Below are 26,708 nucleotides of genomic sequence, written 5' to 3'. Positions count from 1 at the left end.
TGAGACCCCATGAATCGCAGCATGCCAGGCCTCCCTGTCCATCACCATCTCCCGGAGTTCACTCAAACTCACATCCATCAAGTCAGTGATACCATCCAGCCATCTCATCCTCTGTCGTCCCCTTCTCCTCCTGCCCCCAATCCTTCCCAGCATCAGAGTCTTTTCCAATGAGTCAACTCTTCTCATGAGGTGGCCAAAGTACTGGAGTTTCAGCTTTAGCATCATTCCTTCCAAAGAAATCCCAGGGCTGATCTCCTTCAGGATGGACTGGTTGGATCTCCTTGCAGTCCAAGGGACTCTCAAGAGTCTTCTCCAACACCACAGTTCAAAAGCATCCATTCTTCAGTGCTCAGCTTTCTTCACAGTCCAACTCTCACATCCATACATGACCACAGGAAAAACCATAACCTTGACTAGATGGATCTTTGTTGGCAAAGTAATGTCTCTGCTTTTGAATATGCTATCTAGGTTGGTCACAACTCTCCTTCCAAGGAGCAAGCGTCTTTTAATTTCATGGCTGCAGTCACCATCTGCAGTGATTTTGGAGCCCCAAAAAATAAGTCTGACACTGTTTCCACTGTTTCCCCATCTACTTCCCATGAAGTGGTGGGACCAGATGCCATGATCTTCGTTTTCTGAATATTGAGCTTTAAGCCAACTTTTTCACTCTCCTCTTTCACTTTCATCAAGAGGCTTTTTAGTTCCTCTTCCATTTTTGCCAGAAGGGTGGTGTCATCTGCATATCTGAGGTTATTGATATTTCTCCCGGCAATCTTGATTCCAGTTTGTGCTTCTTCCAGCCAAGCGTTTCTCATGAGGTACTCTGCATATATGTTAAATAAGCAGGGTGACAATATACAACCTTGACGTACTCCTTTTCCTATTTGGAACCAGTCTGTTGTTCCATGTCCAGTTCTAACTGTTGCTTCCTGACCTGCATATAGGTTTCTCAAGAGGCAACTTATCCAAAGTTATATGCTAATTATATGTCAGTAAACCTAGCAAAAATTAATGTTACCTGTTTCTTTTCCAGTGTGGCTATGAGGAAACTTTAAACTGCATTTGTGGCATATTTTGAGGATACCCAAGCAGCCACGGGTCAAGGTCAGTGCAGGAGTTTCATTGAGGACCCTAGGTTAGGTTTTGGCCAATAGCTGGCTTTGACTTCCAGACATGTAAGTGGGGGTCAATTTTTAGATGATTTCAGCCCCCGGCCATCATGAAGCAGACACAAGTCACCCCCACTGTACCCTGTCCCAGTTCCTGACCCTAGAAATCCATGAGCATCATAAAATGGTTGCTATTTAACATCATTAAGTTTAGGGTGGTTTGTTACATGGCAGTGGTAACTGTGACATTTCACAAATGTCTGTGAAGTGGCTTTGTCTTTTCTTGGCCATCATGGAACAACTGGAAAGTCATGATGGTTGGAGGGGAGAGTCCTGGAATATAGCTGGTGTGACTCTTCATTATATTTATTAGCTTACATCTTTGTCTCCCTTAGCAATGCGTGAGTTACTTGAAGATTAAGGTCTAGGTCATGATCATCCTTATGTCCTTGATGCCCAGCACAAGAAATTGGCCCAACCTTGGTGTTCACTGGGCAGCAGGCACTGAGCTGAGGGCTTCGTGCAATTTTAGCTAATTCATACAACCACCTGTCACATAGGAATGACCACCCACTTGGCAGAGAAGGCAACAAGGTTAGAGAAGCAAAGTGAGTTTGCTGGCGGTTCATCGGCTCTTAAGGACAGAGCAGAAATTCCAACCCAGGGATGGTTGTGCTGGCGGGTCCTGTAATCTACACCCTGAACCATCATACACGCAGCACAAAGAAGCTACCAGACAGACGGGTACGCTTCTGTCTGGAGTGGCCAGTCCACGAGGGAGAATGCCCTCTTGACAAATGTCGCCAACAGTCCCAGAACTCAGCTTTTAACCAACTCCTAATTCGTGCAAGTTTTGATAAGCCATTTCGAGGCTGTGAGCCTCTCCGTGACAGCCTCTCTTCCTCTGGAAGAGAAAGTTTGCTGACACAGAGAAGTCCCTTAAGACCTACTGTTGGATCACATCTGAATTTCTAAGCTGTTCAAGCAAAACTTCATTATACTCGGAGTGTGGCAGAAGAGACAATGATCTGATCTCTCCCTCCCTCTGCCACCCTCCCCACATCCCCAGCTGGAAATGGCAGAGGAAATTAGACGGCTCTAATTAATGACTCAATAATTAAAGAAAAGGGGATACGTGTTTCAGCCCTGAACGAGCTACCTTCCCACAGCAAGCCTGCCGCTTTTTAGAGAAAAGGGCACCCTGCTTCCAGGATCCAAGCTCTGGTTCTTGCTATAAGGGTCCTCTCTGATGCCTCATCTTTGCAGGCCAACACTGTGCTCCCAGGCACCTGGATTAGACCCCGGGTGCTGGGGCAGTGGAGAAAGAAAGACTACTTCTCTCTGCAGAACCTGGGACTCGCACCCCAAGCTCCTCTCCTCAAGATGCTCCTCCAAAGAGGAGGTGGAACAGAGCAGGGTTTCAGGACAACCTCTGGAGTCATACCACTGGGGCCAAATCCCAGTGTCACCATTTGGCCTTGGGGAGATTCCCAACCACTCCCCCACCCCAAACCTTTAATATCCTCACTTGGAAAACAGGAGCCATAACAGAGGTCATAGAATGCTTGCTGGCTCCAGTCACTGACTCTGGGGATTTGGTCCTGGCTGGATGGCCTGGGGCAAATTGCTTAACCTCTCCCTTGGCCTCAACATCCTCATCTGTGAAGTGGGACTAGTCCAAATACCTACCTTGGCAGGTGTCTATAAGGATGAAGTGAGTGACGAGGCATAAACTGCTCACAATGGAGGCTTCACCCCACCGTGTGCTATAAAGGGTTGGCTCTTACTAGTAAGTTTATATTGTCATGGGAGCAGTGAGGTGAATGAGTTCCCGGGAAGGGGCTTAGCACAGGTAAGAGGAGCATCTGATGGGTGTTCGTGGGTGTCGGTGTCTTACTGCGGTTATTGTTGCTTCTCAGTCAGCCTTTGATCCTGCTGAACACTTCCTGTGTCTGGGGGAGGAACGTGAATGCAGTCATTGACTGGGTGATTAGGCAGGTAATGTCCTCAAGACAGAGCTCCTGGTGTCCTTCTGCCACGGGATGCAAGGATGACAAAAAGCAGAGGGGGATGGAGATGCCTGAAAGTCCTGCCCAGTGAGAAACAGCTGGACGAACTGAGGATGTTTGGTCCCGAGAAGAGAAAACTGAAAAGAAGCATAAGATGCTACCTCCCAACAAACAAAAAGCACATTAAATGCTGCTTTCTATAGAGGGCTTCCCTGACTGAGGCATTCCCCACCCCCCAAAAAAGGTCAGCACCCTGTGATAAGCTCTGATAGTGCCTTACGCCCCCTCCTTCAGCGTGAGGTTCATCCCAGGGTTAAGCTGTATTTATATACTTGGTTGTTGAACACCTATCTCCCTCACCTAATCATGAGTCCAAGGAGATCAAAATGTACGTCGCAGTCACAGCTGTGGTCAAAATATTTAACATCAGGCCCCGGGGCGGGGACTGAATGAACAGGGAAAGAAGCTGCAGTCAGCAAGGAAAGAAGGAATGTCCCCTGAAAAGATCAGAGGGCAGAATTAAAACCATAGAGTGTACATTGAGTCAGGAGGCCCATTTGAGAGACTGGTCAAGGGAGAAACATGCAGAACAGTCAGCCATGAAAGGAGACTGACTTTGGGGGTAGTGAGCTCTCTGTCACTGAAGGCATTCAAGGCAGATGTGTGTGAAGTTGCATTCTTTCATTTGGTGAACTGTGGCATCCACCTTCTACATGCAGGACATGTCCTAAGCTGTGCCCTGGGACCCAGAAGGGGATCCAAAGTTGCTAAGAGCATCCTAGACATGTGAGGTCACCGCCAAGTGCAAGGAAAACAAAGTCACTCAAGGACAGGTTGGGGGTGACAGACACATTCATTGTCTTGACTCGTGACATCAGTTTTGCACGTGTTTTGTTGTTTGGTCGCTAAGTCGTGCCTATTTCTGCAACCCCATGGACTGCAGCACTCCAGGCTTCCCTGTCCTTCACCATCTCCTGGAGTTTGCTCAGATTCATGTCCATTGAATCCATGATGCTATCTAACCATCTCATCCTCTGCCACCGTCTTCTCCTTTTGTCTTCAATCTTCCCCAGCATCTGGGTCTTTTCCAATGAGTATACATATGTCAAAACTCATCAAATTGTATACTTGAATCTGTGCAGTTTATTATATGCTGATTGTAACTCAACGAAGCTCTTAAAAAATATACCATCTTTAAAAGAAATAGAGTAAGAGTAGATGATACCAAGACCAGATGATACAAAGATGTTCAGGACACTAGTGCTAATAATAATAAAAAAGGAAAGCACAAGATAACCAAAAAACAGTGGTTATGCAAATTCACCATACCCACAGGAAGAAATAAGGTGTAGCTACCAGGTGTGATATTTTCAAAAGTTAATTAATGACATAGCCAAAAAAAAAAACACAACTGAGTGAAGGAAAAAGGGCATAAGACAATTTACACAATTTGGTACTGTTTCAATTTTGCTAAAAATGTGTAGAAGAAAACCAAGAAATTATCATAATTTAAATGCAATCCTGGGTTATTTAGGCTTCCCAGGCAGTGCAGTGGTAAAGAATCTGCCTTTCAATCCAGAAGACACAAGAAACATGGGTTCGATACCAGAGTGGGGAAGATCCCCTGGAGGAGGAAATGGCAGCCCACTCCAGTATTCTTGCCTGGAAAATCTCATGGACAGAGGAGCCTGGCAGGCTACAGTCCATGGGGTCGCTTGCAAAGTCAGACAAGACTAAGTGACTGAACATGAGTGCGCACATGTGTGCATACACACACAGACACACACACACACAGACAGACAGACAGACACACACACACACACACACTGTTACTTGGGCAATTTTGAAAGCATTTTTAAATATTGAAAGGACTCACCATAAAATGTGACTACGGGCAAGAGGATAGATGATATGGATTTGCTTTTTCTATTCTCTTTATTTTCCAGAATTTTACAAATGAAAATGATTTTAGCATCAAAAAGAAAAATAAATATTACTTTAGAACAATAAGTAAAGGGCATGAAGGTGTTCTCCCCACACACTTCTGTGGGGAAGGAGAAGCCAGAGGCGTATTGACGTCGAGGTGACCTTGGCCCCTTTGAAGCAGGCTTTCCTTTTAACCTCCAGACCCAGGTCTGGGGGCTCTGAGGTTGTGGGCGGGGGTGGGGGATGTGCTCCCTAACGCAGATGCCGATTGGATTAGGGTCTGGTTCTGTCTTCCTCTAAGTAGATTATGCTTTTCTTGAACTCACTCCAATGGGTCCCGGAAATTCATCCCAGGACAGTCCTGCAGTTCGTTTTCAGAGCTCGCTGGAATATGTTTAAGCATGTAATAAATACATTTAAGCCTAATCGGATAAATCACTAAATCAGATCGTTATCTTGCAATTTGAAAACCAGACTCTGGCTCCAGATCCCAAGGGGAAGGAGGAATAGGAAGAAGTGGAAAGACTCGGGGCATCGACAAGGTCACATTCTTACCCAGGACCACCCGACACCAAAGGCAAAGACCTGCACCTCTGCCCTGAGCCCAGACGTTCGGCGGCGGCAGACTGGCCTCACATCTGCAACAGAACTTGGCAGCAGAGTGTAAGGAAAAAACATCTGGTTGCCTCTGTCACTTAGGGCCTACCAAGGAGCACTAGTTCTAGAATCCCAAGTGGGGTTCATCTGGTCTACCTCTCTCCTCAAAGCAGAAGAACATTCACGTGCTTAGCCAAGACCACCAGAAGCGCTGACGTCACCCTCCTCCAAGTCTGTAGATTGTGGAGCTTGTGCTATGTCAAAGCCCTAAGAGGCAAGAACTTGAGACTCTCATAGCTCTAGGTCCCAATCCCATCTCTGCCTCTGATCTGTAAGTGCTTAGACAAGTGACTCCACCTTTCTGTGTCTCAGTCTCTTCATCTGTAAAATGGGGACACTAATAATAGTACCTACCTCACCATGCTGTTGGGAGAACTAAGTGAGATAATGCATATAAAGCACTTAGCACACTGCCTGGCACAGAGTAATTAACCCATGGTAAATACAGTTATTGTCTGAATTGCTTTTATCGAACTTCCCTTCCTGATGTATTTTTTAATGTGGGCATATAACTTTAATCAGAGGAACCACATGATTTGATTTGGGATTATAAGAGGTTAATCTGACTCTAAGTAGAGAAGGCAGTGGAGAGGAACAAGTACGAAAGCCTGGAAACCAGGTAGGAGGCTGCTGCAGTCATCCAGGCAGAAGATTAAAGCTGTAGTGGTGAGAAGTGGGCATACTTGAGATACATGTTGGAGACAGAATTAACATAACCTGGAGAGGTACAGAATGTGAGGAGGGAGGGTAGGGCTGAAATGCAGATGATTCCCAAGTTCCCAGCTTAACTAGCGAGTTGGTGCTGCCACTTACTAAGAAGAAAAAAAGTACTGGAAGAGCAATTTGAGAGAAAGATAAGCAAATTCTGTTTTAGGCATGTAGGAGCCAGAAAAGTAGGAGTAAGCTGGGAGAGTGTGCCTTCTTGGAAGCCAAGAGAAGAGAATGTTTCCAAAAGGAAGATGCGGCCAATGGTTGTATCTGCTCCTGAGAGATTAAGTCAGATAAGAGAGATGTGTCTGACACATGTATCCCATTGTTCATTGCAGCATATTTACAATAGCTAGAACATGGAAGCAACCTAGATGTCTATCAACAGATGAGTGGATAAAGAAGTTGTGGTACATATACACAATGGAATATTACTCAGCCATAAAAAAGAATGCATTTGAGTCAGTTCTGATGAGGTGGATGAACCTAGAACCTATTATACAGAGTGAAGTGAGTCAGAAAGAGAAAGATAAATATCGTATTCTAACACATATAGATGAAATCTAGAAAAATGGTACTGAAGAATTAATGCATAGGGTAGCAGTGGAGAAATAGACATAGAGAATAGACTTATGGACATGCGGAGAGGGGAGGAGAGGGTGGGATGTATGGAAAGAGTAACATGGAAACTTACATAACCATATGTAAAACAGATAGCCAATGGGAATTTGCTGCATGGCTGGGGAAACTCAATCAGGGGCTCTGTATCAATCTAGAGGGGTGGGATGGGGTGGGAAATGGGAGGAAGGTTCAAAAGGGAGGGGATATATGTATACCTATGGCTGATTCATGTTTAGGTCTGACAGAAAACAACAAAATTCTGTAAAGCAACTATCCTTCAGTTAAAAGAAAAGAAAAGAGATGTGTCTGATATAAGATGTCAGCTAAAGTTTGTTAGATGTATGGCTAAATGGACGGATGGGTACACGGATGTGTGGATGGATGTGCACGTGGATAATTGATGGATGCACAGATGGATGAATGAGTTAATGGATGAGTGCATGGATGAATGGCTGCACAGAAGAGTGAATGGGTACATTCTCTGGGATGGATGGATGGGTGCACGAATGTGTGCCTGGGCGCAGGACAGATGTGAACAGGGATGATGAGTGGTTATAGATAGGTATACCCAAATAGATACATGGATGTATCCAGGGATGCATGGATGTGTATGGGTGAATGGATGGGCATGGATGGACGGGTACCTTCATGGGGGCATGGCTGCAGTGGCTCCAGCCACAGAGGACTCTGGTTACTTCCTTAAGCTGGAAGTACTTCCCTTCATTGTACAACCATTACCTGTGTCTAGAGAACTCTTTCCGGAGAAGGCCATGGCACCCCACTCCAGTACTCTTGCCTGGAAAATCCCATGGATGGAGGATCCTGGTAGGCTGCAGTCCATGGGGTCGATAGAGTTGGATACGACTGAGTGACTTCACTTTCACTTTTCACTTTTCACTTTCATGCATTGGAGAAGGAAATGGCAACCCACTCCAGTGTTCTTGCCTGGAGAATCCCAGGGACGGGGAAGCCTTGTGGGCTGCTATCTATGGGGTCGCACAGAGTCGGACATGACTGAAGCGACACGGCAGCAGCAACAGCAGCAGCAGCGGCAGCAGCAGAGAACTCTTTCTGCCACTTTCTCTCCCCTTCACATTCTTCAGGCTTCTGTTCAAATGTTCCTCAGAGGAACCTTCACTGACTCTTCTAACTAACATGGTTCTCTCACTTAACTTTCTTCACAGTGTTTATCAGATTCTCAAATTAACTCATTTCCTTGTTTAATGGTCTATTGTCTGTCTCCCTCATTAGCTGGTTCTGTCCTCCACAAGGGGAGGGGCCTTGTTCATCATACCTAAATCTGCAGCACTCAGCAGACTATCTGGTGCATAGAAGGGACTTGGTACCTATCAAATAGATGGATGGATGGATGAATAGATAGATGGGTGAGTAAATGTGATAGACGGGTAGATGGACAGATGAGTGGGTGGATGGAAGATGGATAGGTGGATGAACAGATGAGTGAGTGAGTGGATGGATGGCTGGGTGGCCAGGTGGATGTATGAGTTGGCATGTAGGTCAGTAAAGTGAGTGAATGAGCAGATAGATGGATGAATAGTATATGGATGGATGGGTGGATATATGGATGGATCAATTGATGGAACAAAGGATAGAAGGACAGAAAGAGAAGAGGGTAAAAGAGAAGGAAGGAAGAAAAATTGGATGAATGAATGAGTGAATGAATGCACCCACTCCCTTCTGACCCACACTCGGGACAATTCAACCCTGCTTAAAGAAGTCTCACTCAGCCTCCACTCAGTCACCAGCTGACAAAGCCCAGAGTGGTCGCAGAGAAGACACTCAACCCTCCCAGGTGCTAAGGGACTTAAATTCTCTCTTCATAAAGGCCATGGCAATTCTGCTCTGCAGCCTCAGCCTGTCCCCAGGGGTTAACGTTAGCTTGTTCCTGTTTTATTGTCTTAGATAAGCAAGGCAGGGTCAGACTACAGGGCACAGAGAAGGAGGAAAAAGGAAGATTTTTAAAGACAAGGAGAAAAAAAACACTGGGATAGGCAAACAAACAACAACAAAAAAAAACACTCTTAAAATACACTGTTACAGAGGGGGTCAAGCCCCCCACTCTCGAAATATTCAGAGGATGACAAGCAGGAGACAAACGAAGTCTGAAGGGTGACCTCTGTGAAGCCCTGCCTGACATCAGCAGAGGCAGGTATTAGCATTTGGCAAGAACACATACAGAACACACACACGTACACACAGAACTGATTCAAGAACTAGGGCTCCCATGTCCTTACAGTTTTGGTTTAAACACTGTGGAAAGTAGTTCTTTCTTTTCCAGATCTGTTCTTAGGAGCCCTGAACTATACCTCTGACTTCAAAAGGCCGTTACAAAGGCTAGAGAGAGGAAGAGGGAAAAGAATCAAGTCTGCCTTTTGAAAGGGAAAAAAGGAGAAGGCGTACAGGTTCCTGAAAGTCTAGGGAAGAACGATAGGACTCGATTAATCTCTGAAAATGCTAAACCGAATGCAGGCTGCCCCCTGCTCTGCTGGATTCTCCTCTCCACATGCGTCCACAAGCTGGACCCCTGCCTGGTAACATGGTCTGCTCTGCCATAATCTCAGCGAGAGTGATGGGGCAGTGGTTACAACCTCAGGCACTGGAGTCTGTCAGCCCAGCTCTAACACTAACAAATTGTGTCCTCTTGATAGGGGCTTAACGGTAAGCCTCAGTTTTCTCATCTGTTAAATGAAGATAATAATAGTCGTTGCCAGGTAAGGTTGTTGTGAGGAATAAATTAAACAAATCCATGCAAAGTGCCTAGAACAGAGCAAACAATCCACCAGTGTTGGCTGTTATTATTATCATTGCTATTGACTATTCTTTTATTAAATACTTATAAAGCACTTTATACATGTCAGTGCCTTATAACTCATTAAATTCTCATATTAACCCTGTGAGGTAGGCGTACTCTCCTCATTTTTTACAAGAGGCAACAGGTGCAGAGAGGTGAAGTACCTTGCACAAGATCACACAATCAGAGACCACAGTTAGACAGAGCTGGTTCTCCAACCTCAGCTGACTGATTGCAAGGTCTGTGCTATTAGCTCCTACATTAGGCTTAAGCATGACTCTTCCCCAATTCAGTTTTACTACCTCCTGCCAGGTCAGTATTTCTCATCACCCTTCCAACCTCCTGGCAAGACAAGAGGCAGTGGAGATTCATATTGTTCCCATTTTACAGGGTGTAACACTGAGGCACAGAGCAGCTCAGGACCCTCATGTAAACTCTAGGAACTACCATCAGAATCCGTGAGGCCAGGATTTCTTGCTCACTCTTCTGTCCCCAGAGCCGAGCACAGTGCCGGACGCAGAAGAAGCCCTCAGTAGGCGCCACCCTTACCTTAAAAAGAATTCCCCAAAGCCTGCTTTGTGCAACACTGTCTCAACATACACTCAGTGAAAACAGAGAGTCATGGCCAAGTTTGGGTTGAATGTTATAAGTAAAATCACAGTACATAGCAACTTACTACCTACACCAAGAAGCCTTACAGGAAACAAACACATTTGACTTTAAGTAAAACACTTTGACATTCTTTAGAAAATGCTATCCTGGATAACAATTTCATTGCTGAATCATTTTGTCAAGTGCTTACTGTCCAAGACAATTTCTTTCTAGCATAACTCACTAAATTATCACAACAATCCTAAGAAGTGAGAATTATAATTATCCCATTTCACAGATAAGGAAGCACAGGTCTCTAAGACTCTTTATAAAGTAATGCAACCCTGGACCTGCCTTTGTGGCCCGGCTGTCCCAAATTACAGGGGCAGCCAGTGTTCAAGGTCGTGTGTGCATGTAAAGTCACTTCAGTCATGTCTGATTCTTTGCATCTCTATGGACTGTTAGCCTGCCAGGTTCCTCTGTCCACGGGATTCTCCAGGCAAGAATACTGGGGTGGGTTGCCATGCCCTCCTCAAGGGAATCTTCCTGACCCAGGGATCAAACCCATGTCTCTCACATCTCCTGCATTGGCAGGCAGGTTCTTTACCACTAGCACCATCTGGGAAGCCTGGAACTTATCAGCCCTGATCTCAGGCCCCCAGTGGGAATACAATATCCAGACCACATGGCTGTCCCTCTGGGACATGCTCAGACACTTTATGGAATACACCAGATTTCAGGGTCTTCTCCCCTGGTCAGCCTCCTAACTGCCATCTGTACTGTAAAATAGGAACTGTGCCTTGGAGAATTCTACTGCTAACATTCTCACTGACCTCAAAAGCAGAGGTATTTTCAAAGGAGACATTTGAGATGAGTATAAAAATGGAAAGTCAACCTGCACCCAGATCAGCCAGCTTCAAAGCCACCTGAAGATGTGGTGACCTTAAGATACACCTCAGATGTATGGACCCCATCAACCACACACCACTCCAAAGCTGTGGCTTGGAGACAATCACAGCAGAATAAAGATACAGAAGTCACCATTCCTGTCCTTAAAGTGCTCCCACATAGCTTCTCATATTCTTACTAGTTTCAGCTTTTCCTCTCATCACCCAAACTGTCCTACAAATTGACTTCCTGCTCTCTGAGCCGGTCATGCTTAATCACAACCAGTGATTCACTACAGGCTGTTCCCACGCCTGGGAGGTCATGGTCCCCCAGCCGTTTGGTAACTTCCCATTTTTATACCCATTTCAAATGTCTCCTCCTCTATGAAAGTTTCCCTAGCTTTCTCCTATACTCAGCCTCCAAAGCACTGCCTGTTTCCTCCTTCCTGACACCACTACAGCATACATAGCCTCTGTTTGTATCTTACTATATTTCAATACTTTCTTAAAGACAAAAAACACCCCTTGTGCCTAACAGGGGGCTTGGTGCCAAAAAAGTGCTTTCTAATGGCACCCCACTCCAGCACTCTTGCCTGGAAAATCCCATGGATGGAGGAGCCTGGTGGGCCGCAGTCCATGGGGTCGCTAAGAGTCGGACAGGACTGAGCGACTTCACTTTCACTTTTCACTTTCATGCATTGGAGAAGGAAATGGCAACCCACTCCAGTGTTCCTGCCTGGAGAATCCCAGGGATGGGGGAGCCTGGTGGGCTGCCGTCTATGGGGTCACACAGAGTCGGACACGACTAAAGTGATTTAGCAGCAAATGCTTGATGAATGAATAAATAAATGAGCTTACTTGTTCACATCACACACAGCAGAAGAAAAGTGAAAAATCATTTTCATGCACAGTCAAGGACTAGAACTACTAAGTCGCTTCAGTCGTGTCCAACTCTGTGCAATCCCATAGATGGCAGCCCACCAGGCTCCGCCGCCCCTGGGATTCTGCAGGCAAGAATACTGGAGTGGGTTGCCATTTCCTTCTCCAAGGACTAGAACAGAGATTGGCAAATGTTTTCTGTAAAGGACAAGATAGTAAAATACCTCAACCTGTGAGCCATATGACCTCTACTGCAACTACTCAACTCTGCCATTATAATGCAAAAGCAGCCACAAATGAATAGATGTAGCTGTGGTCTAATAAAATTTTATTTTAAAAAGCAGGCAGCTGGTCAGATTTGACCTACAGGCCATAGTTTGCTGGCCGCTGGATTAGATTATCTGATATATCTCAAAATGGCATAAAGAAGATAGGCTCATTCTTAGCAAGTCTTTCTCTATTTTCTCCCAAAGATAGCTGGCCAGGCTACAATAGAGAAGGAAAGGATGGGAGGATGGAGGGATGAACGATGGAGGGAGGGGGGAAGGAAGAAAGGAGGCAGGGGGTGGATATGCCATTTCCTGAAAGTTTTCTGCATGATTAAAAAGATTTTCTTGAAACTCAGACCCCAAGCTTCAAACCCTTGAGGTAGACATGGGAAGAACAAAATGTATATAAGCTGCAAGTTAATGACAGCTTCCTCTAAAGACAGAGATGTGACTTCAGCCACATACTTAAGATAACAGAGGATGTGGTGCTGTTTGGATTTTATTACAATCTTTATTGTTATTGTTACTAATACTGTCATTTCTATTGATAAATTCTGCCCTAACTGACGTCTTGGGAAAGAAAGAAAACAGAAGAGAAAATTAGCTCAAGGGAAAAACCAAACTCAAAGGAAATTTAATTAAATAAATAGATTCTCTTGACTGTAAAAGAAAAGAGATAAGACGTGTTCCCAAAGTCCAACTTCCTCCCAGGTCCCTGTCTCCTGGGGGACTGGCGGAGCATGAAAAATCCAAATACTTCACCCAGAGCCAGAAATTTCCTGATATTATCAATATGCCCTGGCCACACGAAATCATGTCTGTTCAGGCAGAACTTGTTCATTTTGCTCTTTCCCCTTCCCCAAAAATGCATTTGAAAAGAAAGTTTGGTCAACTTTTTCTTCTTTCGTCCTATGTTTTGGCTGATACTCTGTCTCCACCCAGCATCAGCCATTTCTTTCCTCAGGTGAGAAGTTTTGTGCAAGCATCCCACTGGCAGAAACCATCCCAAGTTTGGCCCATCTTGACAGAGGCACAGGACAGGCAAACCCAAGACCCCTCTTCTCTGCCTCTTTGAGACCTGGACCAGTTGGCATAGACAGCGGTACCTCTTTCTTCATCCATAAATTGGGACCATGAACCTCAGGCACTTAATTCACACAGAAAACAGGGGAGGGAAAGGGGAGTGCCAATGAGAAGAAGAGGAAAATAATTCTTGCAGGACTCCCAGGAGCAGTCAACAGAATTGGAGAAACCGAAGAGTAACAACAATTATTGGTCAATGACAGTAATAGCAAAGGAACAGTTATCAGGCTCCACGGGAACACCATGCCAGGCACTGCTCATTGCCTATTTTATCTCATTTAATCCTCACAAGAAGCCAAGGAGGGACAATTATCACCTGAATTTTCTGGCCAGGAAATGATGGCTCACAGATGAAATGACTCACCAATGTCCCCCCAGTACCAGGGACAGGGAGGTAACTGATTAACACCAGTTCAAGCTGAATACAGGAGTGAGCTATATACTAAAACATCGTCCCCCTACTGTCCCAACCTCCTAACCAGGCTCTGCTTTCCCAGGATTGGCCATCGAAGATTTCTGTGTGCCTTGCTGTAACATTTGTATTGTGTCTGCCTACATCTGTTTGAGGGAAGCAAACCAGAGCTCCGCGGAACTTGCTTCAAGAGAGATCCACCTTTTCTTTGCTCAAGGCCCCAGATAAAGCTGGTGCTTCAGACCCAGCGGTCCTCAGTAAAAGTAACTGCCCCTCCCCACTGTAGGTTCTAGATGGCTGGCAAAGCCCTTCCTGGATGACACCTGGTTTGACCCTCACTGACACCCAGGCAGGTGAGGAGAGTGAGAATTCTGATTCTCTTCTTTAAAGAGAGGAAGTGAGGCTTGAGTGATGTGGCCCAGGAAGTAAACCGGGAGGATTCCAGGAAGGTCTCAGGTCCCAGCCCGGGGTACTGTGCTCTGAGTTGTTTTTCTGCTGGGCAGGGCAGGTGAGGGGTGTGGGGGGAGACTTTGCTCCCTGCTCACATCTGTGAAGAGTCTGGTGGGTCAGGGAGAGAGAAACGGCTGATGGCTGTAGGATCCAGGAACGTTCTTTGACCTGAGAGGCATCACCCCAGCAACACAGGTGCAAAATGCAGCGCAGACGCCCAGCGGTATCGACGCTGACCTTTGTCCCTGCTCACCTGGATTTCTGGTACCCCAGCTGGTCCCCTTGCCTGAGTCCCTGCCTGCTCCTCCAGGCCCTCTCCAGCTTGCTAACCATCATCTGCTCCCAGTTCCTGTGGCCCTTCCAACTCCACAGCCTCTTCCCCTCTGTGCAGAAGAGGACGCTGATGCCTGGAGAAGTGGACCAACTTCCCAAAGTTGCGAGCAGGAAAGCTGCAGGAACCCAGCATTTGAAACCAGGACCATGTGACAGCAAGGCCAACGTTTAATGAGATGACAGCTGATTTGTGGAAGAGTCTCCCCCATTTCCTTCCTTTTCCATTCCTCCTGTGCGGAGCCCACCCAGATCCCCAGCATATTCCTGGGATCTCCCCGGGCTGCTAGCACTGAGGAACGGCGCCCTTCGGACCATAGAACTGGTCCTTGTTAGCAGAAATGTGAGCTCAGCACACTGGGAAGCGGGCAGCTGTGATTCCCCTCTCACTGCACCAAACCCCAGGTCTCCCCTTCGCCTGAGGTTTCACTTTAAGAAACTTTCGCAGGCAGCAGCCATGCCTACCTGGCCCTGAGCTGTTTCTGTTTGAACCTGATCACTAGCAGTAACAGTGTAAGCAGCGTCTGCCATGCATTTACCGAGCACACACTGTGCACCAGGGCTGAGCCACAGCCTTGAGACGCATCGCCTCACTGTGTCCTTCCTTTGCGGGGAGATACAGGTACTCCTCCTGGAGGAGGAAATGGAAAACCACTCCAGTATCCTTGCCTGGAGAATCCATGGACAGAGGAGCCTGGTGGGCTGCAGTCCATGGGGTCGCAAAGAGTCGGACACGACTGAGCGACTAACTCCCACTAAAGAGATCCAGAGAACTCCGGCCAGCAGCTGCCTGATGCCGCAGAGCAGGCCTCCCTTTCAGGCCCCAGGCCTCGTCCCCACCCGCCCCCTCCTGTTTCACGTCACCTCTCTCCCCTTCACGTACCACTTGTTCCAGGCCCAGCCTGGGTGCAACTCCATCAGCGACTCTGTTCCGATCTACTCCCAGGGCATCAAGTCACCCACTGGCGTTACCTGCGCCCACAGGTCACTGCCACCCAATGAGTTCATGATTCTCAAAACTCACGCCTAAGCAGACCTGCCAGTCCAGGTGACCTTGCCGGGCAACTTCTGTAGCGCGCTTGGGCTCTCAATCAATGCCACTCCCTTCCTGCCTCTCCTCAGGGCCTCGGGGCGTGGTATTAAAGCAGTGGTTTCACTCCAAACTCCCAAGTGCAAGGCTGCCTTCCTGACTTGCCTATGCTGTGCAGTCTCAGCTAAATTCATCCACCTCTCTGAACCCCCATCTCCTCCCTTTTCGGGGGGCAGCCCCAACTTGACAGAGTTGTTATAAGGACAACAGGCGGCCGTCACGGAAATTCCTGATATGCCGTGTGTTGAGCACATTGTAAGCATGGAGCAATGCCTTGGACACAGTGGGGAACAGCAATCATTTCTGCAGAGAGAGACATCGAGGTGGGGGCAGGAGGGGCATTTTAAATCCTCCCTTTCCACATTCATTGGCACCATGAATGTTTGGAAAAAATCTACTGGACACCAAGCCCTTCCTGCATAACTAAACCTCTAACCTAAACTCTGGCCCAACCTTTTCTGGCCCAGCCCTGTTGCCATAATTTGCCTTTGCCAGTGTCTCCTCATAGAACTGGCATCGCCCAGGAACATGAAAGACCTTGCCAAATAAAGCCCATGGTCAGAGCTTAGGAAGAACTTAAATTCATCTTTCACCTTCTGGTCATGGGTACCGGGATCAAAGGAAAGTGGATAAAGCTGGGTCAGATCCTGCCATTTTCTGTATATACAACATCCTTCTTTCCAAAAAAAGAACGTGCACATGACTGACTTTGGCACTGAAAGTCTGCAGGCAGCTTTTACAACACAAAATGGTTCAGGAAGATACTGCCCCCAAATCGTCCCCAAAAGATACTGTAAATATAAAAAAAATTTTTTTGAGCTAGGATGATTTGAAAGAAAAAAAAAAGGCAATGACACCCTGAGCAGATCTGAGAGTTGGCACTGGTGGGCAATAAAACAAAATAATTCGGGAAGTAGGCAAAGAAGCCCAAACACAGCCTGTCATCCTCGGAACTCCATGTAGCTGGTTCCTTCCTCTAGAAAGATCCCTGGAACTCACTGGGGCTGCACTTGGCCCCTTTCCCCAGGTTCTCCCAGCCTGCTCCCCTGAGTAATGACGGAGAAAGTAATCAGAGAACTCCACGCAGTGAGTGCACCCAGAGCTGGCAGCACACAGAGGGAAGGAGCCAGCCCCCAGGAAGGGTGTCAGAAGAGGGCAGAAGAGATGAGGGCAAGGGTGGGAATGAGCTTCTTATGTTCAAAGGATCCCCACACGGTGTCATTGAGCTGATTCAGGCATCCATGCAACAATAACCATCACAACTGGAAGCTGCCGTCTGAACCGCACAGCTGTGGGTGAGAGTGGGGTCGTGGTCACTGCTGTCAGCTCACTGGCCAGGCATGAAGGTCAAACCTGAGACACAGAATCTCGGGGGAAGGGTTCATGCCCATCCTTCCTGTCCCTGGGCATTTTACAGACACAGGCACAGAGAGGCCACATGGCTGGTCCAGGCGGTCACAGCCGGAGAAGTCAGGGCATCGAGAGCTGTTTACCTGCAGAAGTGATGGAAGTTTTAACTAGGAACCTGGAGAGAGAGAGGGAAGGATTATGCACGTGAATATGAGCGTGTGTGTGTGTGTGTGTGTGTGTGTGTGTGTCTGTGTCTGTGTGTGTGTGCACACATGCTCGCTGGAGGGAGGGTGGTACATCAAGGTTCCTGGCTTTCATCTGGTTCCTGGAAATTTGACTAAAGACCCCTGGGAAAATTATGCTCTGGGCATGATAAACCCAAGTCCAACTCAATTACGGTTTTCTGTGCTTTTATAGACCCTCAGTCTTCACAAAATTTCCTGGCTTTCATCTGGCCTCAGAATACTTCACTTGTCATCATCCTTGACATCCTTATCATCACCACCATCATCTGAGCAGGAGCATCATCAGCTGGGCGAAGCCTGGGGCACCTCGGAGAAGTCAAGACAGCGGTTCTCCACCTGGCACATCTGAGGACGCTGGGAGGCATTTTGGATTTCACGAAGGAGGAGGGGGTTGGAGGATGGATGCTTCTGGCATCAAAGTTCAGGGCATGGAGGGACGCTGCTGAACAGTCTACAATGCACGGGATAGCCCTGACCACCAAGCATCATCGAGCCAGAAGTGTGGACAGTGCCATTTGAGAACCTTGAGCTGCCCTTTGTCTGCTGTCATTGAGGAGCCCAAGAAAACCTCCTGCCCGGGGCCTGAGATCTGGTGACTGTGACATGGATGGGATTAACAGACAATGATCTTTGTTCTTAAGCACAATGCCTCCCACCCCACACCCGGAGACAGTCAGCAGTGTGAGGAAGAACCCTGTAGAAATCGACAGATCCCCTTCCTTAAAAGCCCTTTCTTTAGTCTAGAAGCTTGCTCACTTTGGAGGAATAAATGAGTCTTGTGGTTCTGTAAAAGACGATGGGAGAACTTTTCCAACCTCTCAAGTGTATAAAAAGTTGGCTGTGATGGGTTATCTTTTTTCTGCTCCAAAATAATAAAATTGGCTGCACTGCCCACCCTCCATCCATGTGGCATTAGCTCTGGCTGATTCAGGGGCTTGTCTGAAGTCATGGCATGACCCCTGGCTGCCCATGCACATCGGCGACTGGGCTTCACCAGCTCTGAGGCCCCAGGACCTTTCAGCTCCTGAGGCGTCTGCCTTTAGGGAGCAGAGAGAGAAACCTTTGGCTCGTCCCGTTCAGCTGGCTCATATGATTTCTGATTCACTGTAGCCAAAAGGATCAAAGTGCGGTTCTGCTCAGGCGGGGGAGGCAACCCCTGACGGGGGAGGAAACATGCATCATCACACCTGTTCCTCCCGACAGCACTAAATGGGCAGGTGCTTTCATGCCCGTTTCTTCAAAGACAGAGACTCTGATGGGGAAGGGGCTGAACCAGCTCTAGTACAGCCCAGTGGCCCTGCCAGGACTCACATCCCAGGCTCAGAACTCACACATGCTCCCACCTGTGCCAAAACCTGGCCAGGCTGGCTAGAAGAGGAAACCAGGAGCCCAGCCCCTTGTCAACTGTAGCCCGCGTGTTTTTTTAATCTCTACATCCCCATGTCGGGCACGTTGGCAAAGGCTGAAATGATTATTTTGATCAAAGCAAGTCCTGCTGCTTCTCTTCGTGGCCACCCTGTTCAGTGCCTCCAGGAGGCTCCTTTATGGCCAGAGTTACCCCACGTCTGGCCCCCTGCTCTTGCCAGACGTCTCCCAAGGGAATGAGGCCACTGACTATTGAGCTCCTGCTGCATCTCCAATAGTTGTTATTTGGAGACTACATTTCAACATTCCTCCTTTACAGATCACTTTCTTCTCTTAAGGAGAAGGCAATGGCAACCCACTCCAGTACTCTTGCCTGGAAAATCCCATGGTTGGAGGAGCCTGGTAGGCTGCAGTCCATGGGGTCACTAAGAGTCGGACACGACTAAGTGACTTCACTTTTACTTTTCACTTTCATGCATTGGAGAAGGAAATGGCAACCCACTCCAGTGTTCTTGCTTGGAGAATCCCAGGGACGGAGGAGCCCGGTGGGCTGCCGTCTGTGGGGTCGCACAGAGTCGGACACGACTGAAGCGACTTAGCAGCAGCAGTAGCAGTTCTCTTAATTGGTCTTTCAGTGTGGCAAAGAGCTGGGGGGCGAGAGCTTCGGTAACAAGAGGGCTATAGGAAGGTTAGTGACTGCAAAGACCCCGTCTGAGACGACTGGAGGCAGGCAGGAACCAGGAGCTGCTCCGATGCCCTGTAGCTCACACAAGGCCAGCTGGGACAAGGGACTAAAGTTCCCCTGGCTCTCAGCCTGCCCAGATGCTCTGTCTATAACACAGAATTAAGCCCACATTCTTCCATCCTGTACATGGGTCAGGCCTTTATCCTCTCCGGGACTCTATTTTTCCCCTATTTGAAAGTTCAGATGATTAGACTGAACTTCCTTCTTCCAGTTTGCACCTTAATGTAGATCTCCCCGCTCCCCCACTCCCTGGCTCAGCTAAAGGATGGTTGTCAGGCAGCGCCCCCTGGTGGCCATCAGGAGTCATCATGTACTAGCCCCGGTTGGATGGTGTCCAAGGTAATAAACACAGGGAGGAAAAATCATCCAAGTGTGTGCAGCCAGCCAGCGATTTGACCCCAACTTTTTCAAGCAAGGAGCCTAAGGTTTAAAGCAAAACAGACAGCCTGCCACTTAGTACCCCCGCCTTCCGTGACAATGAAGGCAGAAGGTCTTTAGAAGTTAGAGCTAGAAAAACAAACTGTCGCTGTCACCGAGGGTGTCCTGGTATCTGATTACAGAGCTTGTCCGCCTCATTTCTCCTCCACAAAGTACCAGACGGAGAGGGGAAAAACAAAAGTGCTAAAGAAAGAAGATGATCAGATGATGGAGCTAAACTGAGCTCTGTTCCCAAGGACAGAGCTGACGTGGAGGGTGGACACATCAACAGGCCTGTGTCACTGGGGGAAGGGAGGCATTTCGGGTTTCCTTTTCCAAATTGAGAGGAGGCAGCTGGGAGACCTGGAGTGTGAGGCGCCCCCGCCTTCAGAATCCTATGGGGATGGTGTGACATGTTTGCCCAAAGAGACCCACAGACCCCCCTAAATGAGAGTGACCCTCCAGGGGCACAATCCAGGCGGCACTCGAGAGATGCAGTGTGATCCCCAGCCCCCCAAACCTCACATCTAGCAGGAAACAGACAGGAAATATCAGCATGCAGGACACTGCAATAAAAGCATGTGGGCTTTTTCATTTTGTTTTGTTTTTTTGGCCACAGCGCATGGCATGTCTGGAGAAGGAAATGGCAACCCACTCCAGTGTTCTTGCCTGGAGAATCCCAGGGACGGGGGAGCCTGGTGGGCTGCCATCTATGGGGTCACACAGAGTCGGACACGACTGAAGTGACTTAGCAGCAGCAGCAGCATGGCATGTGGGATCTTAGTTCCCCAACCAGGGGTCAAACCCACGGCCCCTGCAGTGGAAGCATGGAGTCTTAACCACTGGACCATGAGGGAAGTTCCCTGAAAGCATGTATTTTGACTGAGTCTGGCATAGGCCTGAGTGCAGGCTGTATCCTGTAGCAGCTGTGTGACCCTGAGCAAGCTATTCAACCTCTCTGGGCCTGTCCAGCCTTCCTGCCCTTTCTTTTTTTTTTTAAATATGGAACGCTTCTCGAATTTGCGCGTCATCCTTGCGCAGGGGCCATGCTAATCTTCTCTGTATCGTTCCAATTTTAGTATATGTGCTGCCGAAGCGAGCACCCTTCCTGCCCTTTCTTCCTTCCTCTGAGCATTTAGAATGGTAAGTGCTCGATAAAGGACAGCTCTAGGTAATGCTGCGCAAACAGTAATGCACCCTCATGGCAGAGTTCTCCACCATCAATGTCCCATCAGATACACAGCATGTGTGTATTTGTTTTAAAGAACACTTAGTATCTCTTGCTTGGTCTTTTACAATAAGGGTTATTAGCCAACTTCCTCTGTAAAAGCCAGAAGGTAAATACTTTAGACTTTCTGGGCCAGATGGTCTCCATTCTGCCATTGCTGTGTGAGAATAGCTATAGACAACATAATATGTTGTCGATGAACATTTAACCCATAAATCTAAGAAAGAAATGGAAAATTTTATTTGAGTGAAATTATTGACAGTTTACACAATCCAGATCTAAGCCTCATTGTGGCCTCTTAAGACCAAGAAGGAATGGTCTCTTTGTGTTGTCCTGTTGATGCTAGGAGAATATTGCTTTTTATGGTTGAACAGGTATTTCTGCCGATGGGGAAGGTTGCTCACTGCATAACGCAGAGAAGCAAAGCACAGTAGAGCTGAGAGGGGAGGTCACAGGGCACAGAAAACTTTTTTATGTTCAAATTTTTCTTATCTTGACATAAAATGTGAATTTTATTTTACAATGTAAAAAATGGGTATGGCAATGTTCCAATAAAACTTTATTTTTGAAAGCAGGCAGATAGCTGAATTTGGCCAGTGACCCCTGATTCAGAGTGAATTCTCTTTCATTGTCTGTCTGTTATCTCCACCACACAAGCCCTCAGTGATATAGGCAGAAAACATCTGTTTCTCACTTCTCTCTCCTGGAGCAAATCTAGAAATGCACCAACCTCTCCCTCCAAGAGTGTCATTTCCATGATTAAATTATGACTGCTCATGTATTTGTTCAGGGCTTCCCTGATAGCTCAGTTGGTAAACAATCCGCCTGCGATGCACTGCAGGAGTTGTCGGTTCGATTCCTGGGTCAGGAAGACCCCTGGAGAAGGGATGGGCTACCCACTCCAGTATTCTTGGGCTTCCCTTGTGGCTCAACTGGTAAAGAATCTGCCTGCAATGAGGGAGACCTGGGTTCTATCCCCAGGTTGGGAAGATCCCTTGGAGAAGGGAAAGGCTACGCCCTCCAGTATTCTGGCCTAGAGAATTCCATGGACTGTATAGTCCATGGGGTCGCAGAGTCAGACATGACTGAGAGACTTACTTTCATGTATTTGTTAAATGCTTCAGTGGTACTTTTGCTACTGTGTTAAGTAATGTACAGGAAACAAAAGAAGCAAAAAAGAAAAGAGAGAAAAAAAATGAGCCTGTGGTCAGCCAAAGCTCAAATGCTGGTGCTCTGCAAGTCACTTCATGTAACCTTGGGTCAGTAGGTTCACCTCCCTGCTCCTTAGTCTTCTTATCTGAAAACTGGGGACTACAACATTCCCTATCTCATGGTCAAGTTCTGAAGATTAAGTGAAGTTATCCTTGAAATCAGCTTAGAACGATATCTGATACAGAGCATGCTTTTAATAACTTACCGCTATTTGTGTGGCTCCTGCTAATAAGGAATTTCTAATCTAAGAGACTTTTATATCAAAGCAACTACAAGAGGGATGTCTATGGCAGTCCAGTGGTTAAGACTTCGCCTTCCAATGCAGGGGGTTCAGGTTCGAGCCCTAGTTAGGGAGCTAAGATACCCTATACCTCAAAGCCAGAAAAAAACAAAATATAAAACAGAAGCAATGTTGTAACAAATTCAATAAGGACTTTAAAAATGGTCCACATAAAAAAAAAATCTTAAAAAAAAAAACTACAAGAGAACTGTGGGATCATCAACACAAAGTGAAGAAGGGGCAGTCTAGGAGGCCTTCCAGCAGTGGTGGCATATAAATTGCTTTTGGGGCATCATCAAGAATTGTCTAAGCTACAGGGAATTTTACTTCAGGAAATCGCAGCAGGAAGTTTTCCCTTTTGAACAGGTGCAAAGAAAGGGGTTAATCAGCCAAGAAACTGTTGAAATAACAGAAGGGGTGGGTACAGAAAGAGCTAAACTGGGTTCAAGGAGGAAATTTTTTCCTTTCTTCTTTTTTTTTTTTTTTGTTTAAATTACATAACTGCTTGTTCCTCACCCAGACAGATAGAAAAAGCAGACAAGCAGAAGAGAAATCACAATCACCCTAATCCAAAAACTGTGCTAAATACCCAAACGTATTTCCTTCCAGACATTATTCCTCCTATGAATCGTTTTTAAAATACTAACATGCAAATTATAGTCAAAACAAAGCCTTGTTTTTCCCTTCCCCAAACAATAGCTTGGATACTTCTCATATAAGATTATAAGTCAATAAATAGAAAAATTATTTAAATAGTAAATAGTTTATTTACTATTAAACAATGGGGGTAAAAAAAACTACCTGAGTAAAAAGCGTGACTATTACAAACTAGAATCCTCTCGTAGTTTCCAGGAATGTGCTGTCACAAAATTGGGACATTTTAGGGGGAGGGGAAAACAGCTCTGTTCCAAATAACATCATGACATCGTAACATCTTTCTCCATCATCCCTGCCCTTTCTACCTTCCTCCTGCACATTTACTGAACTTTTCAAACACATTCATATACCTGAGGATGCCTCCATGGCTGAAAAGGACAGAAATAGTCACCAAGACAGACTTAACCCTGCCAGGAAAAGGGGGGAGTCTCCCCAGACTCTGAAGCAGATCTAGAGACTCCTGAGCTTTCCCAGCCATGCCCAGCTTGGGGCAACACCCCATTCTCCCCAGCTCCAGGATCCTACCTGGAGGGGAAACACGGCCACTGCCATCATCCCCACCCCACTCCTGACACCAGACAAGAGAAGGGGTTCTGCACTGAGAAGCAGGAAAGGGACATTGCTGTTCCAGTCCCAGCTCTGTGAGATCCTGGGTGGTTCAAAGTAACCTTCTCTTTTCCTCAGTGTTTCCATCTGTGGAATGGGTACTCATCCTGGTCTGTCTGCCTACCTACCACTCATCAGGTTGTGAGAATCGAAAGGAGCTATCTGTGTGTGGGTTCTTACTACAACTGAAGGTGCTCTGCAAACAGGCAATTTGGTAGTTACATATCATTCAGGGTTTATGTTCTTTCTTTTTATCTCTGTTCTGGCTTAAGCTGTTACATCCCTGCAACCCATTTCCCCCACCAAAGGCAGTCACTTCAGCAGAGCAAATGGAGGGAGACACATGAAGGTCTCAGAGGTAAGGGGAAAGCTGCCCTCACCTCTCTCCTAGGAGGGAGCCACAGCTTAGGAGTCAGATGGACCCAGGTTCAAACTCTGTTTTGTTTTTTTCTTGTTTGGCTGGTCTGGATTTAATGTTTATATAAAATAAATGTGGTTTGGGATTTCTGACTCATCAGATAAAATCTAGATATTAAAGCAATTCAGCCACTCAAAGAACCAACCATGAAGTCTGAAACACCAGTGTTTTCAGGGCATCAGGACTCGCAATCTCTACCTTCTTATATTCTATGAACTGATATGCTGTACTTTCTCTGGGGTACGCTCTTCCACTAAGCTGATTTGATTTTGTCTCTGGGAAACCCAAAGCCATGACTGTATTCCATGCCAGGATATGACACTGGAGCACGCTTAGTCGCTCAGTCATGTCCGACTCTTTGCGACCCCATCAACTATAGTCTGCCAGGCTCCTCTGTCCCTACTGGAGTGGGTTGCCATTTCCTTCTCCACAAACCCTGTTTCTGATACTCAGTTGCGGTGTGACTCTGAGCCTCAGTGTTCTTACCAGAAAATAGAATCACGTAGACTTCACAAGATTGTGGAAATGATTAAGTAAGCTAAGGCTGCATGTCAGTTACCCAGAGCAGCTCTTGGCCCGGCAAGAATGCAGTATTTGCTGTTACCATTACCATGGACCGCCACTCATTCAGTCACTCAGTAACCCCTCCTGACACTCTGGTTCTGAGTCAGGCCCTGGGACAATTCCAGCACAGTGGTTCTCACAGTGCAGGCCCCAAACCAGGAGCAGCAGCATCCCCTGGGAAACTGTTAAAAAATGCAGGTTCCTGGGTGCTGCCCCAAATTGGCTGAACCAGGGAATCTGGGGGTAGAGCCTTCTGGGGGATTCTGATGCATATTCAGGTCTGAGAACCATTGTTCTAGTGAGAAGAGGTAGAGAAACAAACATTTAAGCAAAAAAATCGTTGTATTTATGATAGGGACCATGAAGAAATGAGTGAATAAGAGGGAGGTGGGACCAGGAGAAGGTGGCATTTGAGCTGAGACCCAAGGGACAAAGAATTAGCCAGACTAGGGTTAGTCTGACTAATTAGGCAGACTAGGGTAGTGCGTTTCAGGCAGAAAAAATGACCCGTGCAAAGGCCCTGAGGCAGGCCTTCCAAGGAAAAGCAAAGTCAGGGGAGGCGGGCGCGGTGGGCGGGTGAAGACATGGAGAGCCTGGGAGGAGGAGCTGTGATCTGATTACGGATGTGACCGTCCGTCTGGGCCTGACCTGGCTCGTCCAGTGCGGTGCATGTGGAACCACAATCCTCAGACAGCTCAGCCCCTGCAGACCGTACAGTACAAGTTCAGGGTCAGTTTTGTGCCCAGTTCTGCTCAGCACCTGCTGGTCGCAATCCCGGTGCTGATCAGAGGCGACAGCAGGGGGCCAGGCTCTCTTTGTTCTCATCTCAGAGGGCTGGTGGGGACGTCCACAAAAGCCAGAGCTGGTCCCTACAGGGGAAGCAACAAGTGGGCTCTACAGAGGGGCCAAAAGGCAGCCTTCAAGAAAGCAGGAGAGGAGGCTGGATCAGGAACGGCAGGTTAGGCCCCAGATGGGGTGCTGACCTGGGGCTCTGCTTCTCTGGTAGAGCCCTGACTGACACTCCCTCTGTGGCCACCCCATCAGAACCAGCCACCGAGTCACCGTCAGAGCACTCTCCTGTAATTCTCTGCATAAAACTGATCACCGTTTGTTACTTCTTTTGCTTATTGTTTCTCTCTATATAGTCTAGAGCAGAGCGTTCCAACAGAACTTTCTGTGATGATGGAAATGACCTAGAAGCCGGGGCTGTTCCCGTAGGGGAGCCACTAGACACAGGTGGCGATGGATCACCTGAGGAGTGACTAGTGCCATGGAAGAAGTGACATTTTAATTTTATTTCATTTAATGAATATAACTTTAATTTGCCACATGAGTCTTGTGGCTGCCATAATGGATGGCTCAGGTCTAGAACACAACAAAGCCCGTGGCAGCTGGCTTGCCATGCCCACTGCTGTGTCTCTAGTCCCCCGGTGTGACGTTCAATCGTAATTTGGGGGGTGAATGAATGAGCTGTGTCTGCATGAGGGTGATCATGTTAGGTTTTGGTCACCTGCATCAAGAGCCCTAACACAGGGCCATGCTGTTTCCGGGATTCCTGATAACCCTCGAAACAAGACTCTGGAGAACGAACAGGGACTGGAACTCAGCAAACCTGGGGGGCTGCGGGAGGGGCGGCTCGTCCTGCGCCACCCAGCCCAGCCCTCCCAAAGTTAGAAGCAACTGAAACAATCGGGCAATCAAGACGGTGCCTATTCTTTGTTCCAGTGGAGGGAAGGCTCTAGTGGAAGGCGGGGTCCTGGTGGGCTTCATTCAATCCCCAAACTGCGG

At 47.3% G+C, this 26,708-nt stretch overlaps 1 protein-coding gene and 1 non-coding gene across 5 annotated transcripts in view; both read right to left on the bottom strand.

Annotated features, from left to right (window-relative positions):
- The window catches only part of KSR2 (kinase suppressor of ras 2), a 485,310-nt gene that overhangs the window by 323,133 nt on the left and 135,469 nt on the right, over positions 1–26,708 (bottom strand). The gene's annotated exons all lie outside the window — the stretch shown is intronic.
- Positions 20,952–21,058, bottom strand: LOC139176882 (U6 spliceosomal RNA). The gene has a single exon (XR_011561353.1). It is a non-coding gene; the product is annotated as a U6 spliceosomal RNA (small nuclear RNA).

Source organism: Bos indicus, chromosome 17, assembly GCF_029378745.1.
Source record: "Bos indicus isolate NIAB-ARS_2022 breed Sahiwal x Tharparkar chromosome 17, NIAB-ARS_B.indTharparkar_mat_pri_1.0, whole genome shotgun sequence".
Classification (NCBI taxonomy): domain Eukaryota; kingdom Metazoa; phylum Chordata; class Mammalia; order Artiodactyla; family Bovidae; genus Bos; species Bos indicus.
Note: the sequence above shows the minus strand (reverse complement) of the source record. Positions and strands in the feature narration are given on the sequence as shown.